Source organism: Ictidomys tridecemlineatus, chromosome 1 (assembly GCF_052094955.1).
Source record: "Ictidomys tridecemlineatus isolate mIctTri1 chromosome 1, mIctTri1.hap1, whole genome shotgun sequence".
NCBI classification, from domain to species: Eukaryota; Metazoa; Chordata; class Mammalia; order Rodentia; family Sciuridae; genus Ictidomys; species Ictidomys tridecemlineatus.
In genome coordinates, this window is record NC_135477.1 from 42,339,325 (window position 1) to 42,349,804 (window position 10,480).

A 10,480-nucleotide genomic window follows, 5' to 3' on the forward strand; every position below is an offset into this window, starting at 1 on the left:
GAGGCCAAAAGAGCCAGCCAGGAACTTCTGGGCTCCTCAGCCCCACCATCTATATACCTGCTCCACCACTGCCAGCCCTCTCCTTTCCAGGACATTTGGCAGAATGAGGTAATGCTTTTAAAACTTCGCATTGGGAGAGGAAAGATCTTTCCTCTTATCAATATTGTAGCCAAGGAGGGACATGAAATGGTATCAACAGAGAACACCAAAAGGAGTACTGTCATGGAGTTCCAAGAAAGAAGAAAGCCAGATTTTCTTTCCCCTTTCCCCATTAGGAAACTCAAGCTGGGTGTATGCTGAGAGACAACCCCCCCCCCAGGGCCCAATGGGATGGTTGATGTTGATCTTCTTGTTGTTGCAGTTGTCTGGAATTCATGAAATAGGAAGAATATGAAGCTGCCTCCTCTTCATGCCCTGATCTGAGGCACCTGGGCAGGGAAGGGCAGGATGATAGCACTTTCTGCTTGGAGGGAAACCACCTCTGTTTGGCTGTGAGGGTGGGTGGAACTGCTTTTGCTGAGACCAAAGCCCCCCCCCCTCCCCAAAAAAACAATGCTTAGAGGTACTTACAGTTAACTGCCCTTTTATTCCGATAAGGAAATGGGATTCAGAGAAAGTAAGCGACTTGCCTGCGGCAACCCAACCAATAAAGTGCTGTAGTTGGACTCAACCCAATTTTCAAATCTAACTTCTTGTTGATGGTTTAAAAAATGGAATCCCACCAGGAGAAAATAAGCAAACAAATATGATTTGGCATTGTGGCTTGGTTGGATTGGTGACCTTTGTGTCCCCTTCTCTTCCCTTAGGACTCAAGGTGGATCGCACATCTGAGCGATGGAACATGGTGGCAAGTGAGCTCTCTCGGCAAGGTTAACCCACACAAATGCAAGGACTAAGCAGGTTTCAACCAGCTTGAAGCCCACTAGGTCAAAAGAATTACTGTCTGGAGCCACTTCCCAGGACCAGACAGCTTGTCCCAATGTGACCCAGATCTTCTGGGAGCCTCCACCCAGGTGTTCCAGCCACCTGGATGAGCTGTGGCCTTGGGTCCTGCCCTGACCTCTTCTCTCCTTTCCCTACCTCAGTTTTGACTCCTTTAGGGGACATGGTTCCCTTTGGTTCTTGACTGAGGATCCCCAGCCCCCTCTTGCTCTGACCTTCCTGGCCTTAATTGTGGTTGGGCTGGGGGCAGCTCAAAGCCCAGAGAGAAGACCAGCGGAGGAAGGCAACCAAGGGAGCTGGCCTCCTACAGGCAGTGTCTTTCTTCCCTGGCTCCCCAGAGGCATGGGACAAGAAAGGGCACAGGGCCAAAGAGAATGCTGTTCAGAGCAGCAGCACCAGGCGCCTGGGTGTGGGAATGGGCATGAGGTCCTGTCCTCTGGCTGGGTGATGATGGTGTCATCCTTGTAGTGGTAACAGATGAGGATGACCCTAGCTGGCTCCCCGTCCTGTGCAACAGAACAGACCTCGCTGGTGGGAGGGGCGCTCCCTGGCAATCCCAGGTCAGTGGGGCAGGAGGCCAGGAGACATCCAATCCCAGGGACGTGACCCAAAGGCGGATCGCAGACGCTCTGCGGGATAGATCGGGTTTCGGTAACAAGTGGTGGGGGCCTCTGGGCAGTCCTGGGCGCCACCTCCCACCTGGCTTTCGCCCGCCGCTCAGGCTCGGCCTGGCATGGCGCGCCCTCTGGCGGCCGAACTGGGCACTGTTGGGCTCCCCAGATAACAGGAGACAAGATAAGCAGCGACAGAACCCTGCGGTTCTCAGACCAGGTTTCCTGCAGCCTTTCAACAGGCTGTATTCTGTTTTCATTTCTCATTAGCCATGTGATGCATTTATTTTTGCAGGCTAACGCAATTCCTTCAGGCGCCAGGAGATACGCGCATGCAATGCTATTGTGCAAGTGACTGGAAACCACCTGAAAGTCCCTGGTGAGTTCAGGGGTCACCCACTATAAAACTGTATGCTCCAGTCACAGAGTGGGGTCGATTTGGCTTAACGAGGGGGAAAGGTCCAAGGCAGATGAAATGGAAAGGCAATGTGTAGGATTCTGTGCATAGGACAATCCATTTTTTAAAGTCCATGTTTGAACATGGAACGGGAGAGAAAATAATAAAATAGAAATTCTGACTACTTTTGTGTAAACAAAGGAAAAATACAGATGATTTTACATCTAATTGTTCAACATTGTTTCATCTTGGAATGGGGAGGGACCACTTTAACTTTTTCTGTTTTATAGAATGATTAGCATACACTTATGTAACTCACATGACTGAAATCAAATGTACTTCAAAAGTCCTAAAATGTGATCTATTAACACCAATCTCCCTCCAGAGATCAGCAGGGGACCCACCCCCAGAGAAGGACCACAGGCAGAGTCAGACCTCCCTATGCCAGGAAGTCAGGGTGGACAAACCATCATATCACTTCAGGTTCCTAAGCAGCAGAAGGGCTTTGGGACATTTCTGAAACAGCTTTGTCACTGGTGTGGAAAGGGTGCTAGAAAAACAGGAAGCAGGGAAAACAGCCACCAAATGCTGGCTAGATTCAGGGGAGAGGGAATAAAGGGCTACACAGGCATTGTTAAGGGATCAGATAAGAGTAGAATTGGGGGTCCCAGGGTCTTATCCAGAATCTCTGCTTCTACTGAAATCCTCTTAAAATTAAATCAGAGCATGTCATTTCTCTACTCAAAACTCAAGTTCTCACAGGGGACCACGGGCCCTTCATAATCTGCCCAGCTTCATACCACCCCTCATATGGCACCACCCACCCCTTTGCACCTGGTCACTGGATACAGCCTGCTGGCCTCACACTGGACAGCAAATACACTGGACATCTGCCTCCCCAGGGCCTCACAATGGCTCATCCCTCTGTCTAGACCTCATTTGGCTCAGTTACCAAATTCTAGTCTTGGCTCAAACTTTTAGCTCCCCTATCCTCCTGATGACCCCTCCCTTCCTTTGCTCTGTAAACTACCATTTTACTTATTTATTTGGCAATAATATTTCTGTCTCTCTCTCTCCCTCCTAGATAATAAGCACTCCAAGGGCAAGTGCTTCCATCCAGTTCGTCACTGATATAGAATGCTCCTTGTCACATAGCAATGCATGGTAAATATTTATAGAAAATGAATGAAAGAAGGAACCTTCCAGGTGGAACTGGCAGAGCCTATGCAGATGCTGGGGAGCCATCCAGAGCAGGGCTCTGCAGAAAGATGCTGAACACTTAGACCTAGGAGTCATGGGCTACATTAGGTGAATGGATAGCCTTGTCACAAGCCACCTGCTTTGGCTTCCCCAGCATGTCCCACAGTCCCTCACAGGCAGGGTCAGTGATGGCCAGAGGACCCTCTCATTTCAGCTATAGCTGAGCCTGGGCAAAGTTACCATGGAAGAATCAGCTACAGGAAGGCCCTTCTTACAATCTGTCCACCTTCCCTGGAGCATCATCACTTGGGAAGCTGCTCCTAAGAGTACCTATTTATCTTACTCCATCTATTTTGCAATTCAAGGGCTCAGCGAAAGTCAACAGTAGTTTCTGCTTGTCACCACCATGATGATACTTATGTCATCATGGACATAAGTATCAATAGTGTTCCTGCATTAGTGCAGCAACTACTTAGAAAAAAATGAGGTATATTTTTGAATAAAATAAAATAATGATTTAAGGAGGGAGGGAGAAAAAATGATGTATTAAATAAGATCCTGCTCACTAGAGGAACCAGACATATGAAATACTGGGAATGAACTTAACAACGTGGGGACCTGTAATAAGGAAAAGTAGACCTTTTTACTGGGAGAATATGTAGGCTTTAAGTTGGTCTAGGAACACAAGACATTCACAATCAGAAAAGAACCAATATTGAAAAAATATCCAATTAATCTCCGTATCAGCTAATCGGCGAAAATGGTTCTCAAAGATCCCTACCTCCTGGATTTCACACCCATGCCAGAAGGGAGTATTCCTTCTATCAGACACTTGACCAGGCTCAGCTCTCATCATGCACTCAGGAAACCATGCTGTGAGGCCCATGGGCAGAACTGAGACCTCCTGCCAGTCCCTAGTGAGGTTGGAAGAGGATCCTCCAGCTCTGCTCGGGAGAAATCTCCACCTGGTCAACAGTTTCATTACAATCTCATGAGAGATGTGGAGCCAGAACCACTCAACTAAGCTGCTATTATATTCCTAACCCTTAAAATGGTTATGAAAGGCATGTGTGTGGTTTATGAGCTGCTAAATTGGAGGATAATTTGCTATGCAGCAATACATAACTAATACTATCTCAAATTAATTTATGGACTTAATATCATTTCAAACATGAAAGGAAATTAGGAGAGAGGATTGATAAAATGATTCCCAAGTTAAACAAAAGAATGAATAGATGAGGGGCCAGGGGTGTAGAACAGTGGGTAGAGTGCTTGCCTAGCATGTGGGAGGTCCTGGGTTGGATTCTTAGCACCAAGAAAGAAAAAAGAATGAACAGATGAAACCAACTCCCCAAATACTGAGGAATATTGAACTCTATACTGCCAGTATTATACTCCTCAATGCTCACATCCTCACTGTGGGGGCGGGGATCTTATGACATATGTAAGGATTATTACTGTGACATTTGTCATAGTGGAAATTTCAGAATAAGTAATGTGTTCAATAAAATGTTTAGCTGAATAAATCATGGCACATCTATAGAATAAAATGCAGTGCAGCCATTGGAACTGAAGTTGAGGAGAACATTAGTATAAAGAGGTTGCTCAAGATGTGTTGGTCAAGGGGAAAGCAGGTAAACTGAGATTGGATGTATGTAGTACAGCCTCAGTCTTATATATCAAGACAAAGAACAGTACAAGCCCCACTCCTTTCCAAGGAGTACAATTGTGATATATTAAAGGTAGGAGGCCAGTTATATTGTGTGCATGTATGAATATGGAACAAAAATCCCATTTTTATGTACAATTATAATGCTCCAATTAAAAATATGAAAAAAGGAAGAAGCTCCGCCCTTCTGGATACCTTGTTAGATTTGGAATTGATGCTAGTGAACTAGGGATTGTGAGCTTCAGAGAAGGCAGGGGAAGAAGAGAGAGAGGGAGTCATCTAACTTGGGTTGCAGTCTACCCTGCCCCAAATCTTCATCAATGTGATTTAATTCACAAAATGTTTGCTGTGACATCTTTATTATTTTAAAAATGAATTTTATCCAATTCTGTAAGATAAAGGTGGGGATAAACAGAGATCACTAAAGAGAAGTGATCTCTGTGTTTTGGGGTACATGGGCTTCTAGGAAAGTGGTCAGCAGAAATCATGGAGAAGTCTTGGAGTTTTGCTCACCATAGAAAACTGGTGACATCCAAGTATCTCTAAAGGGCAGAACACCCATGGTGACGTTTGTGAACAAACAAACAACAAAAAACTACCACACACACACACACATACACACACACACACATACACACCCCACACAAACACACACACTGATTCCAACAGCACAGTTCTAGTAGCCAACTAGACCTGTGTCACTCCACACTCAACCTTACCAGCCCAGTGAGCTCCCAGACAGGCCTTGTTTTCATGGTTCAGTTTCCTCATCTGTGCCTGGGTAAGCAGTCAGGGCTCCATGTTAAACAGATAGGCCCTGTATGAGCCAGCCAGGCACATACTGGGTAACAACATGAGTTCTGTTTGTATGCTTCTTAATCTGAGGTTTGGTTCCTCATTAATTTGGTGAACCAAAATAATATTAGGTGGGGGAGTGCATTGTGGAAGTTAATTCCTCTGCCTAGAGAGCCTCCCCATATTCCTGGCTTTAAAGGGGACTTACGAGCTGGACAGGTATTGGGTCTGGGATTGATATACAAACATGGGGGATAATGAGCTTATTTTCTACCAAGTTACTAACTTGGGGATGCTGATACTCAAGTCTCCCTGTAAGTTTAAGGTCTGTATGTAGCAGAAGGAAGTAGGACCAACGTGTAAAGATAGCAGAGGAGCCAATGGGAAGATCTCCCTAGCAGGTTCAAGGTCCCTGCCTACTCCAAAGCCCTGGTTCTGCTCTGAGTCTATGATGAATGTGCCCCTGTCTTTCTTGGGGGTGTGGGCCTTTGTAAAACCCCATTTTGTTTCACCTGGAGGTAAATTTTTAGACTACTACAGCCAGTGTCTCCTGACCACCCCAGTGGTTTGCCTCTGTCTCCATTTGTCTTGTCATGGATGCTACAGAAATGGGCAGGACATGAGACCACAAACGGGAAGGCCCTTTTGATGGCCTGATTCCCACAAGAAGTCTTCTCAGGCCCCCAAATCCAGCCATCGCCTCCATACTTAGATGTCACCAGTTTTCTATAGTGAGCAAAACTCCAAGACTTCTACATGATTGTTCAATGTACACTCTTAGAGCTATGCAGTGTCCCAGGCCTTCCTTCTTTGCTTCATGGACAGAAGCTGTGACACAATAAAGGGACAGTTTCTAGAGAAGCTAAATCTTCTGTTCACAGGCTAATGGAGTAGGAAGCTCTGGGTCCACAGGGCGGAGAGAGCATTGAGATGGCTGCCACCTTTCCACCACCAGCTGACCTAGACAAAGGACCAACACTGACCTGCATCCTTACCCCATAAATCTCTCCTGGAAACCTCATCCTCCTCATAAGAAAACACTGTTCACCTGATCCCTCTCCAGAGGCCACTCAGCACTGGTTTACCAGACACCAAGTCTTAGTGCATACTTGTGAATTCCAAGGGCAAGCTGGAACTCTGCTGCTCTAGATGGCCAACACTATGAACAGCCTCCCACCAAGGCTGCCCTGGTCCCTTGGGTCCTAGTAAAAATGAAGCAGTCTGCTAGCCCTCCCTGCTGCCCCACTCAGCTGCAGGCAAGTCACATACAAACCTCAAGCCCAGCGTTAGCCATCCTGACCAGTAGTGAGAAGCCATCCTTGTCCTGCAAGTGGCTGAGAACTGGAGTGAGCCCCTGCTGCCAGGTTCCAAGGCACCAGGAGAGCCCAGTGGCCCCCATCCCCCATGTCCTGCTCAGTGGAACAGCCAGGGAAGAACTATCAACATTATGTCTGTGTGGCAGAAGGGTCTGTGCCAAGGGGCTTCCTTTTTAAATTCCTCATTTAATTCTCAGAACAAGATTATGAAACTAGCAATTTTATTATCTCAAGTTTATATTTGAGGAAATCAAGACTAGGGTCGCATAGCTGCTAACAAGAAGGACTAAAGGCAGGTCTCACCAAGCCAAGAATGGCTCCTGCCCTCCTATGTTCCACTCTTGTTCAGTGTGCTGTCTGCCCTCCAGTCCGGACACAGCCCACTCTCCTGCCCAGAACTTGAGAAGCCAAATTGCTTTCAGGGCACTCTCTAAGGCTGAGCAGAGGCTATGAGGCAAACCAGCCCCAACCCTAGTCTGGGCCCCATATTCCTACAAAAAGGGATTTAGGAAGTCAGAAAATTCAGTTCATCTTTATTTCCCTAAACTGTGACTTGGGGCACAGAACATTGGTGTCCAATGTCTGACCTCCCTTCTTACTCCTCGATCTCTGCCAGGCTCCTGTAGTTAACTGGCTCAAGTTCTGGCCAATGGAATGTGAACACAATATATTCCCATCTGGGTCTAGCTCCCAAGATCCTCCTCCCTTGTCCTCACCCTTGCCTCAGCCACCATTTCACTAGAGACAACTCCAAGGGGCTCTAGGAGATAGAGCCATAAGACTGAAAGAGACTGGATCCCTGAGAGGCTGTATGGAGCATAGTATTCCCCACCCTAACCCCCAGAAGCCACTAGGGAATGTGACATACACAAGAAACAAGCGTTTCTTTTTCAAAGTCACCAAAATTCAGTGGTTACTCTATTCTGATTCTTCCCTTATAAAACAGTTCTCAAACTTTAGTGTGCAATAAAATCACTTAAGAGCTGATTGAAACAGAACACTGGCCCTCTCCCAGAGTATCTGACTCCATATACTTGGGGAAGGGCAGTGCATAGAAGCTGCATTTTGAGAAGATCTGGTGGTGATGCTGTAATTGCTGACCTGGGGATCATACTTTGAGAACCACTGCCCTAACTCATAAGCTAGTGTTGGAATGACTGCACTATTTCCATTTTTTCTAAAGAAAAGGATTGTAGTTTCTGGCTTTTGCACTGTGCTACATGAGCACACACATCTGCCCACAACTGCACACACACCTGTGTCCTGTGAATTAGTGTCATCAGAGGGAGGGACAACAGTCCTTAAAGTGGGAATCCTAGCTGTAATCTCAGCTATGTTACTTCCCAGCCATCTGGCAAGTTCCTTGGTCTGAGTCTGTTTCCTCTTAACTATAATGGAGAAAATAGTTCTCTCCCAGCCCCCACCTGCAGCCTTGGCCCCACTGCAGATTTTCTGAGGTCATCATCAGACTGTTACATTTTCATAGCAGAAAAAAAGGCTTATGGACCTACATGCCCCAGTTTCAACCTTACTCCTGAAGACCACAGTGAACATTCACCTATATTGCTTCCTCAAGGCCGTGGCTGGCACCTATCCTGGTATGACCTTAAGGTAAGGGGATAGGATGCTTAGTTTGGATGTTGAATGTCCCCCAAAGTCCATGTGTTAAAGGCATGTTCCTGGGGCTGGGAGTGTGGTTCAGTGGTAGAACACTTGGGTAGAGGCCCAGGGTTCCATCCCCAGAACCACAACTCCCACATACACCAAGTCGTTGGTCCCAAAGATGGTGTTATTGGGAGGTGCTGTGGGCCTTCAAAGGAGGGGAGACCCTATGAGAGGTCCTCAGGTCATTGGGGATGACCGTCCAAAGGGGACTGTGAGACCCCAGCCTCATCTTCTTTCTTTTCCTTTTTGGCCATGGGGTGAGCAGTTTTGCTCTGCCAAGACTCCTGCTGTGATATTCTACCTCTCTAAAGGCTCAAAGTAATGGACCAATCAATCTTGAACTGGAAGCCTCCAAAATGTAAGCCAAAATAAACATTTTCTCTTTATAAGTCACTTATCTCAAGTATTTCACTTTAGTGATAGAAACTGACAAACACAGGGAGGTATTAAAAATTTTAGGAATTTTTTAAAAAGATCAAAATTGTGACATTAAAATGCATGTCTTTGCCAGTTCTAAGAACTGTTTTTCAGGGAGGAAAGAGGGGAGAATTCAGCAGCTAGGGGCTGGGGACCCCCCCACACTCCTATTATTTAAAACATCCATCACAGGTTTCCTTCTACATGACCAAAGTCCTCTCACCCCTATATCTTTCAGGAATCTCTTCAAGATTCAGAGAGAAAAGTAAACACACTTTACTTTGTTCTGGGCATGGTGGCACACACCTGCAATCTCAGCTTCTTGGGAAGAGGCAGGAGGACCCCAAGTGTGAGGCCAGCCTCAACAATTTCAGCAAAACCCTGTCTCAAAATAAGAAGGGCTGGGGATGTAGCTCAGTGGTACAGCACCCCTGGGTTCCATCCCTGATACTTAAATAAATAAGAAAACAAAAATCAAAAGCACCTATATGCATGCATTACAAACAAGGAGAGTCTCAGGAATCATTCAGACAAAAAAGGGGGTAAATGATACTGAAATCTGTCATGGTGGCTACTCCAGGGAGTGAAGTATTCAGCATCACGTGGCTAGATGGTGTTTAACTTTTAGGATAGATGGCCTACTGACTACAGAGGAATCAATTTCATTGCCATAGCCCAAGTGATACCATATTCTTGCATTTGGTCACTGATAAATGGTGGGGAGCTTGGCTGAGATACAGAAGACAAGGGCTGGTTGTGGTGTGAGTGCAATGTAGGCTTGGGGGAAGAGAAAACATGTTAAGCAGTTTGGGATGCAGCAACTGAGGTGTCTGCAGCAGTGGGTCAAGAAGCAAATGTAAATCAGGTTTGCAGCTGGGCACAGTGGCTCAAACTTTGTAGTCCCAACTACTCATGAGCTGATGGAGGAATATCACTTGAGCCCAGGGTTTGAGGCCAGCCTGGGCAACAAAGCAAGACTCCATCTTTTTATTTAAAAAAGAAAACAAAAAGTTGGGTTTTCCCCTCTTTCGTTTAAACAAAAAAACAAGCAGATTTGCAGACATGAGCTTTGCAGGTAGCAGACGTGGCTTGAGCCAGCCATTCATGCTGAAAGAACCCCCAGGATGCTTCCCATAGTGGTTGGCCCTTGGCTGGGGCAGCTAAGTGTTCTAATCCTCAAGCACCTCTTATCACTGTGAGCCATTGGTTCCTTTCGATGACCTGCCTGGTTCTATTTTAAAAGTAAGCTCTAGAGAGACAAGAGGTAGAAGGAAATTGGGAATAAGTAAAAAACATTCTGAGTGTCTTCAGTGGAAACCTATGCATTGTTTGGGGCACACTTTCCCATTTATCTGATCTCGATTCTAGATCTTCATCGCCTTTGAGCTATTCTACAACTCTTTATGTTGCAGAGTTATTGTCAATAGATGTACATATCTCCCGAAGAGATTCAACTGCTTCCTTTCCT

At 46.2% G+C, this 10,480-nt stretch overlaps 1 protein-coding gene across 4 annotated transcripts in view; it reads right to left on the bottom strand.

Annotated features, from left to right (window-relative positions):
* Sh2d4b (SH2 domain containing 4B) overlaps positions 1–10,480 on the bottom strand; it is a 99,617-nt gene that overhangs the window by 83,970 nt on the left and 5,167 nt on the right. The gene's annotated exons all lie outside the window — the stretch shown is intronic.